The 25,814-nt window shown below is 40.4% G+C and overlaps 1 protein-coding gene and 1 non-coding gene across 2 annotated transcripts in view; one reads left to right on the top strand and one right to left on the bottom strand.

The window, feature by feature from the left end:
- Positions 1–25,814, bottom strand: part of JAZF1 (JAZF zinc finger 1) — a 343,427-nt gene that overhangs the window by 76,170 nt on the left and 241,443 nt on the right. The gene's annotated exons all lie outside the window — the stretch shown is intronic.
- On the top strand, positions 7,143–7,214 carry TRNAD-AUC (transfer RNA aspartic acid (anticodon AUC)). Its single transcript has one exon. It is a non-coding gene; the product is annotated as a tRNA-Asp (tRNA).

Raw genomic sequence — 25,814 nt, 5'->3', positions numbered from 1 at the left:
CATTAAATGCACCAACATTCGAATTATAGGGGTCCCAGAAGAAGAAGATAAAAAGAAAGGGACTGAGAAAATATTTGAAGAGATTATAGTTGAAAACTTCCCTAATATGGGAAAGGAAATATTTAATCAAGTCCTGGAAGCACAGAGAGTCCCATACAGGATAAATCCAAGGAGAAACACGCCAAGACACATATTAATCAAACTATCAAATATTAAATATAAAGAAAACATATTAAAAGCAGCAAGGGAAAAACAACAAATAACATACAAGGGAATCCCCATAAGGTTAACAGCTGATCTTTCAGCAGAAACTCTGCAAGCCAGAAGGGAGTGGCAGGACATATTTAAAGGGATGAAGGAGAAAAACCTACAACCAAGATTAATCTACCCAGCAAGGATCTCATTTAGATTTGATGGAGAAATTAAAACCTTTACAGACAAGCAAAAGCTGAGAGAGTTCAGCACCACCAAACCAGCTTTACAACAAATGCTAAAGGAACTTCTCTAGGCAAGAAACACAAGTGAAGAAAACACCTACAATAACAAACCCAAAACATTTAAGAAAATGGTAATAGGAACATACATATCAATAATTACCTTAAATGTAAATGGATTAAATGCTCCCACCAAAAGACACAGACTGGCTGAATGGATACAAAAACAAGACCCGTATATATGCTGTCTACAAGAGACCCACTTCAGACCTAGGGACACATACAGACTGAAAGTGAGGGAATGGAAAAAGATATACCATGCAAATGGAAATCAAAAGAAAGCTGGAGTAGCAATTCTCATATCAGACAAAATAGACTTTAAAATAAAGACTATTACAAGAGACAAAGAAGGACACTACATAATGATCAAGGGATCAATCCAAGAAGAAGATACAACAATTGTAAATATTTATGCACCCAACATAGGAGCACCTCAGTACATAGGCAAATACTAACAGCCATAAAAGGGGAAATCGACAGTAACACAATCATAGTAGGGGACTTTAACACCCCACTTTCACCAATGGACAGATCATCCAAAATGAAAATAAATAAGGAAACACAAGCTTTAAATGATACATTAAACAAGATGGACTTAATTGATATTTATAGGACATTCCACCCAAAAACAACAGAATACACATTTTTCTCAAGTGCTCATGGAACATTCCCCAGGATAGATCATATCTTGGGTCACAAATCAAGCCTTGGTAAATTTAAGAAAATTGAAATCGTATCAAGTATCTTTTCTGACCACAACGCTATGAGACTAGATATCAATTACAGGAAAAGATCTGTAAAAAATACAAACACATGGAGGCTAAACAACACACTACTTAATAACCAAGTGGTCACTGAAGAAATCAAAGGGGAAATCAAAAAATAACTAGAAACAAATGACAATGGAGACACGACGACCCAAAACCTATGGGATGCAGCAAAAGCAGTTCTAAGAGGGAAGTTTATAGCAATACAATCCTACCTTAAGAAACAGGAAACATCTCAAATAAACAACCTAACCTTGCACCTAAAGCAATCAGAGAAAGAAGAACAAAAAAATCCCAAAGTTAGCAGAAGGAAAGAAATCATAAAGACCAGATCAGAAATAAATGAAAAAGAAATGAAGGAAACGACAGCAAAGATCAATAAAACTAAAAGCTGGTTCTTTGAGAAGATAAACAAAATTGATAAACCATTAGCCAGACTCATCAAGAAAAAAAGGGAGAAGACTCAAATCAACAGAATTAGAAATGAAAAAGGAGAAGAAACAACTGACACTGCAGAAATACAAACAATCATGAGAGATTACTACAAGCAACTCTATGCCAATAAAATGGACAACCGGGAAGAAGTGGACAAATTCTTAGAAATGCACAACCTGCCGAGACTGAACTAGGAAGAAATAGAAAATACGAACAGACCAATCACAAGCACTGAAATTGAAACTGTGATTAAAAATCTTCCAACAAACAAAAGCCCAGGACCAGATGGCTTCACAGGCGAATTCTATCAAACATTTAGAGAAGAGCTAACACCTATCCTTCTCAAACTCTTCCAAAATATTGGAGAGGGAGGAACACTCCCCAACTCATTCTACAAGGCCACCATCACCCTGATACCAAAACCAGACAAAGATGTCACAAAGAAAGAAAACTACAGGCCAATATCACTGATGAACATAGATGCAAAAATCCTCAACAAAATACTAGCAAACAGAATCCAACAGCACATTAAAAGGATCATACACCATGATCAAGTGGGGTTTATTCCAGGAATGCAAGGATTCTTCAATATACGCAAATCAATCAATGTGATACACCATATTAACAAATTGAAGGAGAAAAACCATATGATCATCTCAATAGATGCAGAGAAAGCTTTCGACAAAATTCAACACCCATTTATGATAAAAGCCCTGCAGAAAGTAGGCATAGAGGGAACTTTCCTCAACATAATAAAGGCCATATATGACAAACCCACAGCCAACATTGTCCTCAATGGTGAAAAACCGAAACCATTTCCACTAAGATCAGGAACAAGACAAGGTTGCCCACTCTCACCACTATTATTCAACATAGTTTTGGAAGTTTTAGCCACAGCAATCAGAGAAGAAAAAGAAATAAAAGGAATCCAAATCGGAAAAGAAGAAGTAAAACTGTCACTGTTTGCAGATGACATGATAGTATACATAGAGAATACTAAAGATGCTACCAGAAAACTACTAGAGCTAATCAATGAATTGGTAAAGTAGCAGGATACAAAATTAATGCACAGAAATCTTTTGCATTCCTATACACTAATGATGAAAAATCTGAAAGTGAAATTAAGGAAACACTCCCATTTACCATTGCAACAAAAAGAATAAAATATCTAGGAATAAACCTACCTAAGGAGACAAAAGACCTGTATGCAGAAAATTATAAGACACTGATGAAAGAAATTAAAGATGATACAAATAGATGGAGAGATATACCATGTTCTTAGATTGGAAGAATCAACATTGTGAAAATGACTCTACTACCCAAAGCAATCTACAGATTCAGTGCAATCCCTATCAAACTGGCATTTTTCACAGAACTAGAACAAAAAATTTCACAATATGTATGGAAACACAAAAGACCCCGAATAGCCAAAGCAATCTTGAGAACGAAAAATGGAGCTGGAGGAATCAGGCTCCCTGACTTCAGACTATACTACAAAGCTACAGTAATCAAGACAGTATGGTACTGGCACAAAAACAGAAATATAGATCAATGGAACAGGATAGAAAGCCCAGAGATAAACCCACACACATATGGTCACCTTATCTTTGATAAAAGAGGCAAGCATATACAGTGGAGAAAAGACAGCCTCTTCAATAAGTGGTGCTGGGAAAACTGGACAGGTACATGTAAAAGTATGAAATTAGAACACTCCCTAACACCATACACAGAAATAAACTCAAAATGTATTAAAGACCTAAATGTAAGGCCAGACACTATAAAACTCTTAGAGGAAAACATAGGCAGAACACTCTATGACATAAATCACAGCAATATCCTTTTTGACCCAGCTCCTAGAGAAATGGAAATAAAAACAAAAATAAACAAATGGGACCTAATGAAACTTAAAAGCTTTTGCACAGCAAAGGAAACCATAAACAAGACCAAGAGACAAACCTCAGAATGGGAGAAAATATTTGCAAATGAAGCAACTGACAAAGGATTAATCTCCAAAATTTACAAGCAGCTCATGCAGCTCAATAACAAAACAACAAACAACCCAATCCAAAAATGGGCAGAAGACTTAAATAGACATTTCTCCAAAGAAGATATACAGATTGCCAACAAACACATGAAAGAATGCTCAACATCATTAATATTAGAGAAATGCAAATCAAAACTACAATGAGATATCATCTCACACCGGTCAGAATGGCCATCATCAAAAAAATCTACAAACAGTAAACGCTGGAGAGGGTGTGGAGAAAAAGGAACACTCTTGCACAGTTGGTGGGAATGTAAATTGATACAGCCACTATGGAGAACAGTATGGAGGTTCCTTAAAAAACTAAAAATAGAACTACCATATGACCCAGCAATCCCACTACTAGGCATATACCCTGAGAAAACCATAATTCAAAAAGAGTCATGTACCAAAATGTTCATTGCAGCTCTATTTACAATAGCCAGGACATGGAAGCAACCTAAGTGTCCATCATCGGATGAATGGATAAAGAAGATGTGGCACATATATACAATGGAATATTACTCAGCCATAAAAAGAAACGAAATTGAGTTATTTGTAATGAGGTGGATGGACCTAGAGAGTGTCATACAGAGTGAAGTAAGTCAGAAAGAGAAAAACAAATACCGTATGCTAACACATATATATGGAATCTTAAAAAAAATAAAATAAAAGGTCATGAAGAACCTAGTGGTAAGACGGGAATAAAGACACAGACCTACTAGAGAATGGACTTGAGGATATGGGGAGGGGAAGGGTAAGCTGTGACAAAGTGAGAGAGTGGCGTGGACATATATACACTACCAAACGTAAAATAGATAGCTAGTGGGAAGCAGCTGCATAGCACAGGGAGATCAGCTCGGTGCTTTGTGACCACCTAGAAGGATGGGATAGGGAGGGTGGGAGGGAGGGAGGGAGATGCAAGAGGGAAGAGGTATGGGAACATATGTATATGTATAACTGATTCACTTTGTTATAAAGCAGAAACTAACATACCATTGTAAAGCAATTATACTCCAATAAAGATGTTAAAAAAAAAAAAAAACTATACGCAAAAAAACAAACAAACAAAAAAAACAGTCCTTCAGGATTCATCTGCCCCTCGGAACATGTAGAGATCTACCTGCAAAGTGGCCAATTTGTGCGCTAGTGACCGTGTCGTTGTTCTAGGTTTCACAGTTGACTTGGCTGACATATTCTCAAGCCTGTTCTAAGGAGGGCCTGGCTATGCAGCAGTGTGAGCAGAAACCGATCCATTGATGCTCTGGAACTGAGATAGTGGGGCTCGGACAACAAATTTGAGCTTGTTAGATAACCTTTTTTGAATCTGGAGCTCTCCCTAACACTGAGCTGACTGTGTAGAACAAAAGAGGAAAACTTTGATATATAGCTGGAGAATCAATGAGCTAATAAGGCTGCCTGCACAGCCAAAGGTGGTCTTAGACTAGAACAAACTAGCAGGGGGCAGAGATTCAGGTCTCCCTGATCCCCAAAGAAGAAGGTACCTCCTGAGAGCTGTGGCAAAGCAGGGAGAGCACTGCTGGGGAATATAGTGGAACTTTTGTTCCATAGCTGGGATGCTTTTTTGCTTCAAGTCACCTCACGAATATAGAATTTATTACCTATAAAAATGTTGGCTAAAGGGTGGTTCCAGGCTGTTAGTTAATTCAGTAGCACCCAGGACTCAGGTTCCTTCTCTCTTTTTGTTTGATTATCCCTGGCATGTTGTCCATCTCCTGGTTGCCAGAAGGTTGCAGCAGCTCTTTTTATCACATCTTTTCCTGGAGACACAGTCTTTGTTTTTTTTTAAGTTGAATGAATGATTCTTTAAATTCTATAGTGCTTTACAGTTTTCAAAAGTTTCACACACATGGTTTCATATAACCCCATAATAACCCTTTTTCCCTCCTACCTCTATATTGCCCCTCCCCACTTTTCTCTCCCCACTAGTAACCTCTAGTTTGTTCTCTATATCTGTGAGTCTGCTTCTTTTGTTTTATTCACTAGTTCGTTGTATTTTTCGATTCTACATATAAGTGATACACAGTATTTGTCTTACTCTGTCTGACTTATTTTGAGACACAGTCTTTTAAAAAGACAATGAGGACTTTTTCTTCACCCTCCCATCCAGCTTACTTCCCCTCATGTTTCATTGGCTAGACCTGCATCACGATATTAACTTATGTCAATCAGTGGGAAGGAGAATGAATTGCCACCATTAGCTTAGACCAAAGTTTCTGATTCAGGTCTTGGGTGGAACCTTAGAATTTGCATTTCTAACAAGTTCCCAGGTGGTGCTAATGTTGCTGATGTGAGAACCTCTGAGCTTAGACTGTTTAAGATTTACCACCTGAATAAATTTAGGGCCCCTCCAGCAAATGAGAAGGGGAGGGATAGTGTTGGATGGAAACCAGTAATGGCAGCTACACATACTCTTTATAGAACATAGGATTTCTGTTGAAACACTGGTCAGGGTACTTGCAAGTGGGGAGACTGAGGAAGGCTAGCAACTTGTATCCCTAGTTTCCTAGACGGAAGCTGAAACCAAGCAAACTAAAAATCCTCAGAAAGTAAATTAGAGATGCTTGCATAAGAAAGAGTTTTATTTCCGGGGTACGCCAAGTGTTGTATGCTTTCTAACGATTTTACAGAAAGATGTGGCAGTCAGTGATGCTGTTCCCTAAGTACCTCTGGCTCGCCCATGTCTGGGCACATGATACAGCATGGCCATACGACTTGATTTGGCCAGTGAAATATGGCATGGAAATGACAGTTCACAGCGACCCCTCCTCTTGCTGTAGTAATTACAGAACGTAGGTCAAGGTAAAGCCTTTATCAGACTAGGTTCCCGAGAGCCTGAAATTAGCAGAGCTTTCTTAATGAGCCACGTTGGACATGTACAGTGAGCAAAAAATAAACTTGTTGTGTCATTGACATGGGGGGTTATTTGTTAAAGCAGTTTAGTGAAACCCATCCTGATAAAGTATATAAAAATTTTATACTGCATTTAAATAATGATTATTTTTTTTTTAGCTCAAACACCCCTTCTTAAAAAACCCTAACAAGGGGCTTCCCTGGTGGCGCAGTGGTTGAGAATCTGCCTGCCAATGCAGGGGACACGGGTTCGAGCCCTGGTCTGGGAGGATCCCACATGCCGCGGAGCGGCTGGACCCGTGCGCCACAACTACTGAGCCTGCGCGTCTGGAGCCTGTGCTCCGCAACGAGAGAGGCCACGACAGTGAGAGGCCCGCGCACCGCGATGAAGAGTGGCCCCCACTTGCCGCAACTAGAGAAAGCCCTCGCACATAAACGAAGACCCAACACAGCCAAAAATAAATATAAAAAAAAAAAGAAATGCCAATTCTCAGGTCCCATCCCAGACTTTAAAAAAAAAAAAAAAAAAAAAAAACCCTAACAAGGAATTCCCTGGTGGTCCAGTGGTTAGGACTCGGCGCTATCACTGCAGTGACCCGGGTTCAATCCCTGGTTAGGGAACTAAGATCCCATAAGCCAAGTCACGGCCAACAAACAAACAAAACACCCTAATGATCCTTCAACACTTGGCTCAAGTTACATTTTCATCATGACTCCAGCCAACATTTCTCTCACGTGGATGCCTATTCCAACTATAAGAAAATCACAAGGTTCAGCACTTGGCTATTTTATAATTACCCATGTATATTAATATCACTTCACTGATTAGATTGCAGACTTTGAGAGCAGAGATCATGTCACAGACATCTTTATATCCTTTTGAGCAAAGGAGGGAAATTAGCAGCTTACAGATAGAATCTAGCTGAAGAATGGAGCTGTCCATACTTTACAGTATTTGAACTTTTCCATTTATTATTTGCACGCAATCAGGTGGTTATTAAGCACTTTTTGCCTGCTCATATTGGAAATTACGTTGGAAATTTAAGAGCAGAGTTGCAAGCAACCACATGGCTGCTTCATTACATGGCTGCACTTTTTACCACCTATGGAAATTTCCATTTTCTCTGAGCTATTTGACTATATATTGGCCTGTTCACAATATCTTCCCAGAATGAACTAAGAAATAGAAAACAGTGGTGATAACTTAAGGAGAGAAATCAGCTAGTGGGGTTTAAAATAAAATTTGGTGAGCTCAAATGTGGGAAGTGACACTGATCATTGAAAAGGAATGCTAAAGCATGTTTCAAGTTTCATTAATATCAATAATCTGAATTTGGGGCTCTGCAAAGTCACCTGGCCCAGCCCTCTGTCTTCAGATTTTTGCTTTCAAGCATGCTAAGTATTATAGTTCTTAAAAGCAGATGTTAAAAGGCTGACTGCAGATTACCTGCTTAGTAAATGATGGAGGTGGTATCGAAAGACAGATCCTTTAAATACTCAGCATAGTTGGCAGACTAGCCCATCAGGATGGGATATAAAATTAACACTTTGAAGAATTACAACTTTTGAACTCTCAGGAGAGAGAAATATTTTGGACCTGGCCCCAAGTTGTGAATAGGAGCTAAAATGGGGAAACTTGGGGGAGATAAACCAATAAGGAATAGAGGTCATAAGTCAGTCATGCTCAAACCTGCCATGAAAGTTTTAAAAATCTATCATTTAATTTTTCAAAGGTAAATGGATTTAATAGGTCTAGGGTGATACCTAATAATCTGCATTTCTAACAAGTTCCCAGATGATACTGCTGTTATTGGTTTGAGAACCACTGAGCTTAGACTATTCGAGACGCAAGCATGCCAACGCCTTAATGCTCTGTAGCAGCATATTTTTTGGTCAAAATGTAACTACCAGTGCTAGTCAGAACAGAGCAAGCATGAGGATACATTCTGTGATAACATGGCAACAACACAAAATAATAGCTTTATAGTTACTAAAGTAATACCAAATTTGCTGGAAAACGTACAATAGGTTTGGGTGGACTCTTAGAAAAGAGGAATGACTTAAGGTTACGAAAGGAAGGAGTGGGCTCAGTTTGGTCCTGTTTGACTATGAGGACTATGGACGCCACAAAGCTAAGGAAGATTCAGGACTCCAGGAGTCTAATTTCACCTAAGCCTCTTATTAAGTAATTAAAAGCAACTCATCAATTCAAGAAATACAAGTTGGAAGTAGGCTTTCGCTCTAAATATCATTAATGACAACGCATGATTCACTCCCTATTTCCAATAGTCGAGTTAACTCTGAGTGGAAGTGGTATAATTGCTGGCACCTTAGAATCCTCCTTGAATGCCACCCTTAAAATCCAAGCAAATGGATGCCTCACAGGAGTGAATGCCTAAAGGGAAGCACCTTTGGTGCTTGAGGAAGCAAAAGTCCTTGGCTCTGACCTAAGACTAGTCCACAGTATTGCAAATGATATCCAAGAGTAAAGGCGTTCTGGTCGTATTTTCATGCACCGAGCCCTTAGCTTTTTCAAAACTTCAGCCTCATTTGGCAACTGATGCCTCTTGGGGAACAAAATTACTTACATCATTAAAATTCCATCAAGTAATAATTTTATTATAGTTGCTAACAGAAATAACTGTAGTGAATAAGTACAGTGTGATCGATTTGTTCTTGATATCTCAAGAAAGTCATTATTTAGCTCTGATATAAAGTCAGGACAGTATTCATTTGAATTGCAAACTGCATATCACCTACCCAGGTGGGCGTGTTTTTTTTTTAATTTTTTATTTATTAATTTATTAATTTATTTATGGCTGTGTTGGATCTTCGTTTCTGTGCGAGGGCTTTGTCTAGTTGTGGCAAGCGGGGGCCACTCTTCATCGTGGCGCGTGGGCCCCCCACTATCGCAGTCTCTCTCGTTGCGGAGCACAGGCTCCAGACGCGCAGGCTCAGTAATTGTGGCTCACGGGCCCAGTCGCTCCGCGGCATGTGGGATCCTCCCAGACCAGGGCTCGAACCCGTGTTCCCTGCATTGGCAGGCAGATTCTCAACCACTGCGCCACCAGGGAAGCCCTGGGCGTGTTTTAATGTGCTTTAGGGTTAGCACAGTACATAACTGAACTCTATAGCAGGTCTGCTTCAAAAATGAAGTCTCTCAGAACAGCCAAGTCTAAATGATGATGTGTCACATGGCGTGTCAGATACTTTCCTGCTCTCCTCTGCCTCCCTTCCCGACACCAGGAAAAAAAAAAAAACTGTTCTAACGTAATATAAAATGAAATTCTCTTTTAAGATGGGGAAAAAAGGAGGGGGCATGTGAATAAATATGAAGGCGCTTGCTCCCCCCTTCGAAGTCCGCAGGAAGTCCCTTCAGCCCTGTTGGACCTGCCTCAGTAGCACAGGACAAACGTTCCATTAGATTAATTAATGCCCACCTCCCCGCCTCATTCTTCTACCAGCAAGAGAATAAGATAGAGTCTTTTAAGATAGATTACTATAATATAATGATTGAAAGGAAAATATAGGGTGTAACACAGAGAGGTCTAAATACCTGTAAGTGGAAAAAAGCATAAATTACTGCTTTAATTAATTTCCTAATGTAAAAACACAGCTGCAGTAATGTTGTCAAGTCTTACCAGGCTGCTTTAAATTTGTGACATGAAATCATGGCACTTAAGTCTTAATGCACAAAAATATATTTTATTTACTTTTTATGGAATATCAGCATTTAAAGCTTTCTATTTATGTGTGTAAACGCTTTATAAATTACTTGAAATACTGAAAAAAAAAATCTATTAATCAGCAGTTACAATATACCCAGTTTCGGTTTCAATAATTAAATGTCTTTTTGGTGGACTCCTGCTGCTATGTGAACTAGCTCTAGGCTCTTAAAGTAATGAGTCCGGACAGAGTCATCCGATCTCAGGCTTTGTACAAAACTCAAGGAAAAGCACTTTGTCCACAATTCCTAGTCTGTTTACCAGACTGACTGCTGGAGCATTATAAAGTCTCTGGGCTTCCCCTTCCCCCTTCCAGCAAGTACCTTTTTTTTTTTTGCTTTTTCCAAGCATGAGCTACGAAAACATGGTATTATAGAGCCCTCTGCAGGCCAGAAGGTTTGTAGGCGCTTAACCAGCAAAACTTTTCTTAGAGTGGCAGTAAAGGGTGAACCGTCCAAACTGCACACAATGGATCTCACTGGAAAGATGTTTGTCATAAGGGCGGGCTGACATTGACTCTTCCAAAAGAACACTTTGTCAACCCACTTAAGGCATGTTGCCTGGATGGAAAAATTTCTGTAGGCCCCTGGGAACATGATAATGCACTGTATAGTGTTAGGGACAATATCATCGTCTTCATAATTCTTATGATTACCCATGAAGAATACGGGGCTCTGAATAGTTCACTTGAAAAATGCAATTTCTAGCACATCTGGCTTTTTGAGGCCAGGAAGAAGAAACCAGGAGTTAGTTATGCAGACAAACACCATGATTTCTTCAGCCAAGTTTTCATTTTAATGAATGAAGTGTATGCCTAGCAAAACTCAGTGAATTTCTCAAGTGTTTTAGGAAACTTAGTGTAAATTTTTACAGGGCATTTTATATTGTGTTTTAAACTTTTTGGATGGAGCAGATATAAATCACTACTGAAAGAAATCCACATGTAAAAGATAAATATGAGGAAGTGTGCCGAAGACAGAACAAAATAATACAAGCTCTTGTTTTCATTGAGACGATACTTTCGAACCACATTTTACGTGGGTTATAAAATATTTTTCAAGTCAGCAAAATAACCAACAACTTTTAATAGGAGATTTTTTTCATAATATTTTCAAGTCAGCAAAAGTACTGACAACTTTTAATAGTGGTTTTTTCTTTTTCCCACAATGGTCAAGAGAATATTAATTTAAAAGAGGAAGCATTTGACCAAAATATTTTCTTTTACTGCATTTAATCTGTGCCAGTTAACTCGTATACTTCCTGGAGCACCCAGAGATACATGCTTCTAACAACTTTCAAAGGGGCTGGGGCTGTCTCCTCAAAGCTCCTCTCCCTGGTAGCAAAACGTGGCAGCCAGGATAAGTGGAATGAATGGGGAGTGATGTGATGATGAAAAGAACCTGATATTCTGCATGTTAAAATGTCCTTCCTTCCTCAGGACTTGTAATCGGTTAATAGGATCTTTCTGAAAGACCCGTAGGGAGTTACGAGGAGGCAGTGGTCTGGGGCAAGGGGCAAGGGGCAAGGACCACGGCTGCAGTTGTTTGCAGCAAATCTCTAGATGATTCTCAGCGGTTCCCAGGGGATTCTGACGACAGTCTAACTAAGCCACCGTGCATTCTCTGGTCGTCAGACTATCTGACTGTTGCTGTTCCCAGGAATACACACTTCGGTATTGGAGGTTTTTCTTGTCTCCTCTACTCAGCGGTATAGACAAGCCCAGCAAAGGGTAATGTCAGCAAAGGTTTTGGTTCCAGTAAAACGACTCTTCCAAACACAAACCCCAAATTAAAAAGTTGGAGTTTCCAGCTTTGTTGAGTTCCGAAACAAGTGCTCTCAGCAGGAACTGTCAACAGCCCGAGCTAAAAACAGGGCAGCTGCCGGCTCCTATGGAACCATCTCCACACTCCCCCATCCCAACCTCACAGAGTTGAATGTTAGACATGAATTTACCAGGCCTGGAATCCGGCTGCCAGGCTCAGCCTCCCTCCCTGGGCTTATCTCCCACCGGGAGGCAGTGGCTGACTTGATGGAACTGCACGCTTCTCAGCAGATGTTGGGCTGCCAGCAATGGGAGCGCGACCCGGCCTGGCGCCACCGACATTTACAGTCATGCCTCCCACCCCTGCTTCCCGGCGGCCCCCCGCCCCGTCCCCCCAGTGCCGGCCTGTGTGCAGACTGGGCCCACTAGGAGAGGACAGGTGATGAGGATTAAGCCGAGCATATTTGCATATCCTCAGGGCAGGGGAGGAAATTAACACCACAGTGACATGATTTAGTGGCTGAACTTAAACTGGACAAAGCCCTAGACCACTTTTGGAACACCAGGAGACTGAGCGAAGGAGATGGAAAACGCAGCACATCTGGCAGGGATGGGCTAGTCCAGGGTTAATGGAAGAAACAGAAAGAACTGAATCAGTTTTGGGTCCAAAGTGTTGCTTACAATTCACCCACAAGTTACGAGCGGGCTTTATTCTTGGCCACAAGAAATGATTCCTTCACCTCCTTCTCGTTGGATGCGGGTGGAGAGGAGGGATTGTTCCCGGTCATTATCGCTATCTGTCCAGGTACCTATTTTATAGCTTTGAGAGGCCCTCAATCACACTCTTCACCATTTGCCTGCAGCCAAATTCAGAAACGGTCTGACAATTTGGTATTTCAGAAACTGAACACTTTATGGAATTTTTTTTCACTATAATAGGAGCATAGAGACATCTTAAAAATCTCTCACGAAAGTTAAGTAAAAGAGAAAAGAATGAATTAGCACCCATGAAGTATATTTTCATCGTTCTAAGGCTTTTTCCTTTGGGAAGGCCAGGAAGAGAGGTGATTTTTTGAAATGATTATTTAGACAACTGTGTCATCTGATAATGGAAGCAGGTAAGAAGGCAGCTAATGTTATTTCACTTTGCTGTCATATGAAGGTATCTAGAAAAATGGATGCCGCTAAAAGTTTCTTCTCATTTTCGCGAAGCCAATACAGTGCTAGGTACATTCTCTGGGCAAATCTGCAAAAGCTGCTTTACCTTGTTTTTTTGCTAAGACAGCAGTGAGTTCAGCTCTAAGTAAGCAAAAATCTAGAACTGCTTAGGACACAAACACCACACCACCCACCATGAGCACAGAACTTGACCAACACAGGATGTCTAACTATAAAGTAATCAGACTAATTTTAAGACAAATGCCAGAGCACATATAAAAAGATAAGGCTCTCGTCTTTAAAGCCGCCACCCGAGGCGGCCATATGTATATGTACCACTGTGCTGTCATTTCGCTATGCAAAAATATTTTAGACTTCCTCTTGAAGACAACCTTGGAAAATGCCTGGAATCCTGTGGAATATCACTGAGGGTGGTAACTCTGTATCACGGAGGGGCCAGAGGCCACTTGTAATCAAGTTTGGAGAATAAGGTGGGTGATCTGGCCCCTAAGACCTCAAGAGTGAAACGCACACAGCAGAACTCCCCCAAATAAGGCCATGGCTTTTAAAGGAGCAGCTGCAAACATGTGTTGAGCCATGGGAGAATCACTGAAATACACCTGCCAACACCTCCCAGTGTAATGCTTTTAAAGGATGACACTCATTTGGATGTATACATTCTGGTATGTGTGTGTCAGAGGGCAAGCAAAACGCCCACCAGAGGCATCCTTAAAAATCATCGTGGCCTCTCCTACATCTATGAACTTCTACTGAGGTCTCTGAGAGGCAGATCATCTTTCTTCTGGGGCAGACACTTGAGTATCTTTATAACTTAATGTGTGTGTGTGTGTGTGTGTGTGTGTGTATATAAACATAACTTTAGCTATGAGGAAGTGTGTACTAGAAACTTCAGAAACCTTACCACAGCCAGTCTGGACAAGCTCCTCAGCTATAGGGAACAGAATGCTGGGGAGGACGTGAACCCCTCTGCATGCGCCGTAAGAGAGTCCCAAAGGGGAGTGATGTCACCATTAGGGCAGGAAGAGTGTGGACAGATGAACCAGGCTCAAGATGGAGAGGAGGGCTGGTCTGGGTACAGCACGTGACTGTGTTGGAAGCACCTCTGTACCCAGCTTTCTGAGTGCAGCGCTTGGTTTTGGGGAAAACGACGGCTAAGAGCAGGATGATAGAACAGGGCTGTGGCTGGCGTCCACGTGGGGCTCTGCCTTGGTGTGGGCCACGCCTAGGCCTGCAAGCCCACCCTAACATCGGAAGACTCGTCCTTGGACAATTTGTGTATGTTAAGAAGAAAACCTGACTTTCTGCTAATAGAATATGTGGTGCTCTCCCAACTCATTGGAAAAATTGAGAGATGTCACCATATCAGCACTCCAGCCTCACTATTTTGTCGTCTTCTCTCATTTATAACCTCGTACATGTTAGGCATTCCATAAATATTTGTCTCTACAGACCAAGGTTTCATGATCCTCACAATAATGTCAGTGATGTAAACAGGAAAATTGTTATAAGACCCATTTTACAGACAAGGAAACTGAGGCAGAGAATGGCTAAGAGGCAGTGTTTTTGGATAAGGAGTTCAAGAATCCCTCCAGGCTGGTGCTCTTCCCAGTCCATTCTGTGCTGGGGACAGGAGATTCAGCAGAGTCCAGGCTTGGTGGCAGGGGGTAACAGAGAAGTAGGTTTTCTGGAAGGGGGTTTTCATTTTGTAATGGACACACTTTTCCCTTTAATCTTCACTGTATTGCCAGGGTCAAAGACTTGGGTGGATTTTTCTGTGAACTGCTTCAGCTGACCCCCAAGGTCTCCTAGAAGTTGAGGGAAGCGGGGGAAAAGGGAATAACTTGGAGTCTGACTCCCTCCTTTCCCTCCAATACTCAAAAGTATAGGGGTCCATGCTGGGTGGCAAAGGTTGCACCAGAAGATCCAGAGGCTGCTCCATCTCCTTCTTCAGAGTTTCCTAAGGTTCCCAGAGGCAGCAGCTGCATCTTTCTTCCTCTCAGTTGAGAATTCCTTGTGGAGTCCCCACCTCAATGCTCTCTGTTGACATTCTATTTATAGTATTTACTATAGAAATGAATGATGAAGTTCTCGCTATTAAGAGGGTGCTTTAGGGCTTCCCTGGTGGTGCAGTGGTTGAGAATCTGCCTGCCAATGCAGGGGACACGGGTTCGAGCCCTGGTCTGGGAAGATCCCACATGCCGTGGAGCAGCTGGGCCCGTGAGCCACAATTACTGAGCTTGCGCGTCTGGAGCCTGTGCTCCGCAACAAGAGAGGCCGCGATAGTGAGTGGCCCCCGCTTGCCACAACTAGAGAAAGCCCTCTCACAGAAACGAAGACCCAACACAGCCAAAAATAAATAAATAAATAAAAATTAATTAAAAAAAAAATAGGATGAAATCTAGGCAAACCTCCCAGATGTGCACTAATTGGAGCAAAACCTTTAAAAGAAAAAAAAAAAAAAAAAAAAAAAAAAGAGGGTGCTTTAGAGGCACGTTAAATGGAGCATGGGCTCCAGAACCATTCTGCTGTGTTTGAATCCCAGCTTGATCATCTCCTCTTTGTGTGACTATGGGCAAATTTCTTAACATCTCTGTGCCATTTGTAAAATGGGGGTAACAGTACCTTCCTTACAGGACTGTTGTAAGCATGAAATGATATAACAGATGTAAAGTGCTTAGAACAATGGCTGGCATATGCATACACATATATAAGTGCTCAAATGTATTACAGTATTTCTATGATCATAGAACCACATATTGCCTTCCACAAGTAGTGAAATGTCAATGACTTTTTCCTTTCTCTCTTTTTTTTCCAACTACAGGTTTCCCCCACTATGTGAAAGTAGTGTTCCTATGAACGTAAGCCAACATGGCATAAATCGAAGCAGCGAGGACCAAAAGGCACATCTTGCAAACGAATGCACAAAATAAATCGAGATAAAGCACAGATGCTCATAGACACAGTTCAAGGATATAGTGGCCTGACGCTGAGAGGCTGAGTGTAGTTCCCAGGGAAAGAGCTTGGGGGTGCTGCTCTCACTGCTTGGGGTGTGTGCTGCCTCTGTGAACAGTTGGCTGTGAAACACACACTGAACCCTATTTTTGCTTCCCTCCCCCCTTTTTGTAAAAGTGAAAAAAATCCTCTTCAGATCTCTTTTGGTTAGTGAACACAGGTACTAATGTAGGTCTTTAATAAAAGCGAAGTGGTGTAAAGCAAACTCTCAAAAAGTGGGGGACACCTGTAAATCATAAGCCCAATGAGGGCAGGGACCATGGTGTCTTACAGAGAGTCATCAATCCCTATTTCTGTCGGAATAACTCTCTCAGAATAGTATCTGCACTTTAAAAAAGAACTATGGAGAAAAGTTACAAAAGGGGCATAATTCATAATGCCAGCCTTTGGAAACACTCTTTGGGTAGGGGTCCTCAGCACCTTTTAAGTCACTCCAAATGCTAATTAGTATTCTACAAGAAGGTCAGAACCAGTTCTGAAAGTAAGAGTTTCTTCCCCAGAATCAATTTTTAGGGACCCTACAACAAAAATGTCTCACATTACATGTAATTGATAAAATGAAATAATAATTGCATCTGCGAGTCTCACACTCAACATGAGGTCATATAACTTTGTGTCAACATTATCAAAATAGTTCATTTTTATTTATTTAATCATATATTTACTGAAAACACAGACTTGTACCAAATTGTGTCAAATGGTATATGTGATTGCTATACTTAAAATGTACAGATTATTTTGAACAGAGGGATTTATCTTCTTCTCATAGCTTTTGGAAGTCTGGACCTATCTGGTTTTAGTTAGGCAACAGTCTTTGGCCAGCATTTTCTGGTACATTTGAAACTGTTGAACAACGAAAAGTAAAAACACGTAATTGCCAGCACAGCTTAAGCCTAATGCAGATATAAACACAGTTAAGAGCACTTTATTTAGGTTCTGCTTTATTATTCTTAACTTTCATAGTAATTTTGAATCACAATGCATTAACAAATTTTTATTAGGTTTCCTAATGGAAAGCCAGTTGCAGGCAAGGACTTTTATGACTCCCACTAAAGAACGTCGCAGTTCATTTTCGATTTACCTTTTAACACAGAAGAAAACAGAATTGGTAAAAGCTTGCTTTTGTGAAGTTCTAATTTAGTATGCTCTAAAGTACACTAATTCTTTCCTTTGCTCTTTGCTAGCGCCCTCCCTAGTATAGCACAACTACTTTCTTAACCATCTTTGAGCCGCAGCCTTTCCACAGGGCACGTGGCAGTTAGCAACAGGAGGGCGGGGACAGGGCTGACCTGAAGGCCCTAAATCCAAGAATGGGCGAGGGTGGGGGGAGTTCAAGATTTGATTTCAACTGGCAGCTCAGTTTTCTTGCAACCGAAAGTATTCTAAGCAACTTCTCCCTCTGGACTCTTCTTCAAAGCTTACAAATAAAGTAGTCTTCCAGAAGCTGACTCCTTTAACGGAGCTGCTACATTCTGTTTTATAATTTATTTAGTGCTTCAAATATTTCTCTGTGATTTAGGGTCAGGTGGCTCCAGCGGGCCAGCCAGGCACTGCCCGGTGGTCTGTGGGATGACCAGCACATTGTGTGCTTTGGCCAGCAGGGGGCGGGAGCAGAAGTGGCAGCCACCCCGAAAACTCCAGTGGCCCAAGAGCCAGGGAGTGTCTCTGAAGCCACGTGGCGGAGATCCAGGCTCGCAGCAGGAAGTGAGGGTCATTCTGGAATCTTCAGTGAAAACACTCACTACAGGGGGCACTACAGAAGAACTGCTTTGACTAAATAGGACATTAACCACAAAGAAGTTCCTTAGCTTGCCAGTTTCAAACCCTGGCTTATTGACTTTAAGCAGAAGTTTACAGGCAGAGAGTACAGTGTCCAAGAGAGAGTTTAGGCGTGGGCTGTGTGACCTTGGGCAAATGATTTAACCTCTTGCGTCTCAGTCTCTCAAAATGAGGTTTATAATACCTGCACACCAGAGGGACACGGTAAGGATTAAATGAGATCTCGCGTGCAAAGCTGTCAGCAAAGTGCATAGTCAAACCAAATAGTCAAAAAATAAATGGCAGTATTATTACTGTTCCTAAGAAAGCATAATAGTAACTTTTTTTTTTTTGGCCACACCGAGCGGCTTGTGGGATCTTAGTTCCCTGGCCAGGGATTGAACCCGGGCTCTCCTGGCCCTCGGCAGTGAAAGCGTGATGTCCTAACTACTGGACTGCCAGGGAATTCCCCATAATAGTAATTTTTTAAAATTCATACTATATATGAAAGAAAGCCTGAAAAGATATACGTTAAAATATCAACAGTGGTTATCTCAGGGTGGTGAGATTATAGAAAATTTTCCTTCTATGTGCTTTTTTCCGTATTTTTTGCATTTTCCATAATAAACATGTATTACTTTTTGATCAGTACAAAGTTAATACAATACTAAAATGTATCATATATGAAAATAATAAAGAAATGACTACAAGGAAGAACAACATGAGGAAATGTTATTGCAAGCCTGACATTTGTTCTCCTGGACAGCCTCTGGAACATTCCAGCCTTGTCCTCCATTTCTCCCAAGAACACATCTCAGTGGTCACACTGACGTTAGTGGAATAAGGCACTCTCGCAGTGATACAAAAATGTCAATACAACATATATATGTTCACTTTTTGATAATTCTATTGGGTTTGAAATATATTTAAGGAAAAAGAAAAGGTCAAACTTTTCTTCATGAAAAAAGAAATGATTCAGTCTTTTTCTTCAGATGCGTTCGTAAGAATTCAATATTGTAGACAGTTGCTCTATCACCAAGAAAAGGTTCATAAACTCTCTGTCCTATATTTATTTTTTTAAGAAAATGTTTATATCTTACCACTTAATACAAAAAGTCCATCTAATTTTCTCCTACAAATTGAAAACAAATTAAAAAAAAAAAAACAGGGAAATGTGAAGTGTTGAGGAAAGTATACGCTAAATACGAACAGAGTCATAACCAGGGCAGTGGCCTGACATCCAACACCAGATCCTCAAATACACATGAAGAGTAATCTGAAGTCTATCACTTTGTTCTCGGAAAAACAAAGCCGGTGTTAACAATCACATCTTTACCGAATGTGAAACCAGACCTAAGGGGATTAAACAACTTTGTCTACTGTTCCTTGGGTAGGTTGTGGCAAAGGAGAATTTCTCAGTGCAGCACTAAATCTTTGTCTTCTGGACGGCCATCTACAATGAGCTTACTTATAGGACATGGGTCTGCAAGCTTTTTCTATAAAGGGCAAGACAGTAAATGTTTTAGGCTTTGTGGGCCAAATGGTCTCTGTTGTTAAGTACTTAACTCTGCTGTGATGGTGTAAGACCAGCCATAGAGGATTTGTAAATGAGTGGTCGTGGCTGCGTTCCAATAAAACTTTATTTACAAAAGCAGGGGGCGGGCCAGATATAGCTTACAAGCTTTAAGTTTGCTTGTCTCTGGTGTAGAGGAAAAAAACTATTAAATTATAAAGTCATTCTTTAAAATGCGTAGTCTAAAAAAAAGAAAAACACATGACTACCATACTTATGAGAGTAAACTCTGCTTGTGGGGCAAGAACAGATTTGGGATACTCCTGTACCACGTATGTATGTTTGCACATGATGGTGAAAATCAGGTTTGGGTGACTTGCCTGGATGTGCTTGGGAAGAATTCTCCCTGAGTCATCACAGGCTGAGTCCTGAGTAGAAACTCATCTGATGCACAAAAAGTATGGGCTCTGGTGACTTTCTAAGAAGCGGGTAAGGGAGTGATAAGTCTAGGGAAAAGGGGGCAAGGACAGAGAAAAGATACCTGGGTATGAAGAGTGAGAAAGGAAGCAAAAGAGAAACCCAAGGTTTGGAAGGACATTTGGAGTTGGAGGGGACCAGACAGTTAGTTACCTGAGGCATTTTCCCCAATTGTTCTCAAGTCCCATCCCGGATAAAATGATGCACAGGTTGTGTCAGTCCATGGATAATTAGAATGCTATTTGTAGTAGCATAATCTTGGATTGATGGCCAGTCACAGTTAAGGAAAACACTGGTATTTTTTTTCTCTTTTTTTTGCTGCGCTGCACAGCTTGTGGGATCTTAGTTCCCCGACCAGGGATCGAACCCACGCCCTCAGCAGTGAAAGCATGGAGTCCTAACCACTGGTCCGCCAAAGACTTCCCAAAAAACACTGGTATTTGATAGGCCACATAATAACGTACTTTAAGGTGGTTATTGCTATGTAAAATCACAGATACCATCATCTGTAACACAGGTGCAGGTGGGAGAGAGGGCGTGGGTTATGTTCTTATTCATCTTCGAATGCAGCCTGAAACGCTAAATGAAACTCATGATTCCCAACATGAAATACAGACTTTAAAAAAAAAGAACTTTAAAAATGAAGGTTTTAGTCACACATGGTTTATCCCAAACCATTTTAATGGGTATCCATTTACTGCAAACTCATCTTTTCTTTAAATAGCTACAGCTAGAGCTAAATCAAGACCAAAGATGAAAAACGAAGTCTTTCAAGATGTGAAAATGAAGATAGTAATGATATATTTAACAAGTCTCCTCACCCACTCTCCTGCAAAACTAAAAGCTGAGTGATTTTAGAACCATTTCACTGTGGTTCTGTTAGGCTACAAGATTCTTTTCTTCTAGCTTTGTAGTTTACATATGAACCAACATTACAAATTTTTTATTCTTCTTTATGCTGATGGTGTTTTGGATATTCTGGATAAATATGAACAGGCTGAGCCAGTGACGTGCAAACCTGATCTGTAAGATCTGGTAACGACAGCTGTCACTCACCAGGCATCTCACCACACAGGCCCTTCTACGAATGTTACCAAGACGGACATACTCCACAACCCTGTGATGGGGGTATTATTATTTCTATTCTCAAACAATGGAAAGTGGGCTCAGAGATGTCAAGATGCCCACAGTGACCCAGGTCCTATATAATGATCTGGGATTCAAACCTGGGCCTGTTTCTGACTCCAAAACCCATGAAGCCACACTTCCTCCTACTACAAATGGGATCAATTCTAAAGTGACTGAGTACCAACCAAAGAAAGAGAAATGCCATATCTTTCGGCAGAATGATTTTTTCTAAGTTCATAATACTATATTCTTCACAGATAGAAACCTTTAAAAACCTCCCACACCCATTCTGGTGCAAGAATAAATGAACACTGCGGGGCCTTTGGAATCTTCAGAAGAAATGCCTTTATCCACTCATCACCGGGGGATGATTAGAAATCTTCCCTGTATTGTCTCATTCTTCACAGCTCAGATGACTTCTCTGGGGAGAGTCTTTTATTATTTTTTTTAATGCTTAGATTTATATCTTTGTTTACTCCTTTTCTCTTGTTTCCTCTTGCTTCCTAGTTTGGACTCTTCGGAATCTCTCTCCTTGTTCTTTTCCTTACTTTTCCTAGAGTTTATTTTACAATTCCCCACAAACATTTCCATTTACTTCCCTCTCTAATTAAAATCTCTTTAGACCATCAGCAACATTCAACATAAACTACTTATACTCAAGTCCCCATTTACTCATTAATATGGTTTTCTGCATTGGTTTATCACACATAATAAATTTCTGGCTACGTTATGGTTAGATGAGCTTTTGTGGGCTAACGTGGGACCCTGGTCACCGTGTATAACATTGTTTCTATGGAAAGTGCATTATTTTCTAAGCAATTGATTTCTAAATGAACATCTGGAATCCAACCCATTTGTAAATCAGGAGCTACCGCTACACTGGAGGTACATAAAATAGAAGGTGGTATTTTTGACTGTGTTAGCCTTCTATGGTTATGCTATTCAAAGCCTTCTCACACAGCCACGTTCCCATGTGCTAATGAAGAGCTCCTCCTAGTCCTGACCATGGGGAATGGCCAGCAAGAGGATTCACAGGCACAGAAAAAATCCAAGGCATGGTATGGGCCAAGACAAACCCACACTTCCATTTTAACTTGGTGAAACACAGGAACACAAAAGCAGAGACCAAATTATCACCTTTTAAAAAAGACCATCTCCATCCCTCAAAACCCCACCTTCCTTCCCTCACATCACACCTTAATTTTGACTAAGTGGTGGCAACTGTCTGCTCTAATTCCCAAGAAGACCCTGAGTCTGAAAAAGAATATACAATGAAAATTACGTAAGCTCCTAAGTAATATACTAAAAGAAAAGGCATCACAATCTTTTCTTGGTGCTTGTTTTTGGCTATAGCTTCTGCTCCAGGAGCTCAGTAGAATTCAATTCCACAAACACTGAGTACTTACTTGGGGCCAGCTCTGTGGTAATCGCAGGTTAGACAGTAAAACAAATTTGAGTCTCTCACCTCAAGTAGTTTACAGTCCAATGGATGAGAAAAATACATACAAACAGAATATAATTCAAGGCATATATAAATAGAGCAAGGGTATTAAATGCTCCCTTCAAACACTTCCATTTTTGAAATTTCATTGTTTGTTTTTAGTAAACATACTCAAATCCTCACTCATGTGATTTGTCTTTTACACACGGCTCAAAATCTTCCTGGTAACAGTAGGCCAAAGAAGATCAAATACTTTTTATACTGTCTTGGAAGCAGTGGTTGAGGGTATAATAAAGATAACATTAAATCCATAGTCTAAGTAGACAAGCGATGCACATAATAATTTTGAATTTCGTCAGAGAAGGCGAAAATAAGAAACAATCATTAGCTGACTGATAACTACTAAACAGATGTTTTTCCAAAATGACACTTCAAGCACTAAGAAGGTAAGAACCGACTGAAATTCAAACTCCAGAAAACCAGCAGAGCTGCTTCTGCAGTAAGAAATAATCTACAGTCAAATCTCTGCCGGATCCTCCGTTGGGACTCTCCAGCTTATTAAAAAAAAAAACAAAAAACCATGAATATTATGATGTTTCGTGTTTAGGAAAAGGTACAAAGGAAAACAAGTAGTCTGGCTGCAGATTTTCCTCCCTAGATTTAGAAGTTTTTCTCCCTGAATCACATTTCCAATAATAGAGTCATTCTAGCAAGCTGTATTTAACTAAATATTCTTTATGACTTGGGTGCTTGCGGATATACTGTATTTTTCCACACTTGTGGACAAGATGTTGGCTTCGTTTTACAACCAACATCTTGTCCACATCAGGGGAGCTTTCTCACACAGACACGCATACCATGTGGGCTACCTGCTGAGTTCTGGCACGCTTGGCAGATTGCAGAACATAATGGGAAGGCAGTTGAAGTGGAAAAAAACCTTCCTGGGAATTTTTTTAAGTGGTTAAAAAAAAAGGTATACCGTTTCCTAATGTCCCACACTGTGAGTTGGCACAGGGAAGATAATCCAGGAAATGAGATGTAAAAATTGTACACAGGTTCTTTAACAGAAGAGGCATTTTGCAAACAGCCAATATGAAGAATGCATTTCTCTTTAGGAAGTCAACCACTTGAAAGTTTTACTTTTTAATTAGCCACATGGAAGTTGAAAGAGCTGGAAACAGTCATTGATTCCACATGGAGATCTTAACCAGTTGCATTCCCCGTTCTCAGAAGCCAGCATGCTCATTTGACAGTCAGGGCATTCAAAGTAACCATGTTGGAGAAGTATATTCACTGGGCAATGTTTTTAAGAATTTCAGATAGAAAAGGAATATCAGGTTAATGTCATCTAAGTGCAATATTTTAGTCTTCTACTTTGGTGTAATGTTTTCTTCAAGTAAATTATGTGGCATACCAAAGTAGAAAGTAAATCCTCTTATTTTCAAAGCCAAAAAGAAAGAAAAAAGAAGAAATGCAATAGCACCACCTAAAGGGCATTTAACTGCAATAAAAACTAAACAAAGTTTGGATAAGCAGTAAGGACTTTTTATTTTGCTTGAAGGTACAATGTATAAGATTGCTATGATAAATGCAGTTTGACAGATGGTACATTGTGGGGTAATCTCTGGAGAAGTTATATTCTGGCTCTACATCCCATCTGAAAAACTGGACAAAACCAATGCAATCCACAGAAAAGATCATTTTGTAAAATTTAAAACTTGGTTGAATTAATTCAAGTGGATGATACAACTAAATATAAGAGCTAAAATTATAAAACTCTTAGAAGAAAACAGGAGGAAATCCGCCTGACCTTGGGTTAGGCAATGATTCCTTACATATGACACAAAAGCACATGTGACAAAAGGAAAAATAGATAAGTTGACTTCATTAAAGCTAAAAACTTTTGTGTTGCAAACAGCGCCATCAGAAGAGTGAAAAGACAACCCACAGAATGGGAGAAAACATCTGCAAATCGTATATCTGATAAAGGACTTGTATCTAGAATACATGAAGAACTCTCACAGCTCAACGATAAAAAGATAAATAACTCAATTTTCAAAATGGGCAAAGGATGTGAATAGACATTTCTCCAAAGAAGACATACAAATGGGCAATAAGCATTTGAAAAAATGCCCAACATCATTTGTCATTAGGGAGCTGCGAATCAAAACCGCAATGAGATTCCAGTTCACACCCACTAGAATGGCCATAACCAGACAGACAAATAATAAGTGTTGCTGAGGATGTAGAGAAATTGGAATCTTCATACATTACTGGTGGGAATGTAAAATGGTGGAGCTGCTTTGGAAAACAGTTTGGAAGATCCTCAAAATGCCACTGTACCTCAACTGATGAATGGATAAACAAAGTATGGTATATATCCATACACTGGAACATTATTTGGCAATAAAAACAAAGTACTGATACATACTATAACATGGGTAAACCTTGAAAACATCATGCTAAGTGAAAGCAGCCAGACACAAAAGGCTACATAATATGACTCCATTTATATGCAATTCCCAGAATACATAAATCTAGAGACAGAAAATAGATTAGAGGTTGCCTTGGGCTGGGAAAGCGGGTGAATGGAGTAAAAATGAATGTGTATGTGGTTTCTTTTAAGGGTGATGAAAATATTATAAAATTAGATGTGGTCACGGTCACAATCCTCTGAATAAATTAAAACCACTGATATAATTTACAGAGGTGAAATATATGGTATGTGAATTATATCTCAATGAAGCCGTTAAAAAGACTCGGAGTTTTCAGGCTTCCCTGGTGGCACAGTGGTTAAGAATCTGCCTGCCAATGCAAGGGACACGGGTTTGAGCCCTGGCCCGGGAAGATCCCACATGCCACGGAGCAACTGAGCCCTTGCGCCACAACTACTGAGCCTGAGCTCCAGAGCCCGTGAGCCACAACTGCTGAGCCCACGTGCCACAACTACTGAAGCCTGTGCGCCTAGAGCCCGTGCTCCGCAACAAGAGAAGCCACGACAATGAGAAGCCCGCGCACCACAACAGGGAGTGGCCCCCGCTCGCCACAACTAGAGAAAGCCCACGAGCAGCAACAAAGACCCAACACAGCCAAAAATAAATAAATAAATAAATAAAGATTCGGAGTTTTCAACTGCCACTCAACCGGCAAAATGGAAGGTATTATTTATATAAAAAAGTAAAATCCCCATGGCCTTTGTTATCCTGTAGTTTCCAAGCCCCTGCTA

This window comes from Balaenoptera ricei, chromosome 9 (genome assembly GCF_028023285.1).
Source record: "Balaenoptera ricei isolate mBalRic1 chromosome 9, mBalRic1.hap2, whole genome shotgun sequence".
Lineage (NCBI taxonomy): Eukaryota > Metazoa > Chordata > Mammalia > Artiodactyla > Balaenopteridae > Balaenoptera > Balaenoptera ricei.
This window is presented reverse-complemented; position numbering and strand designations above follow the sequence as displayed.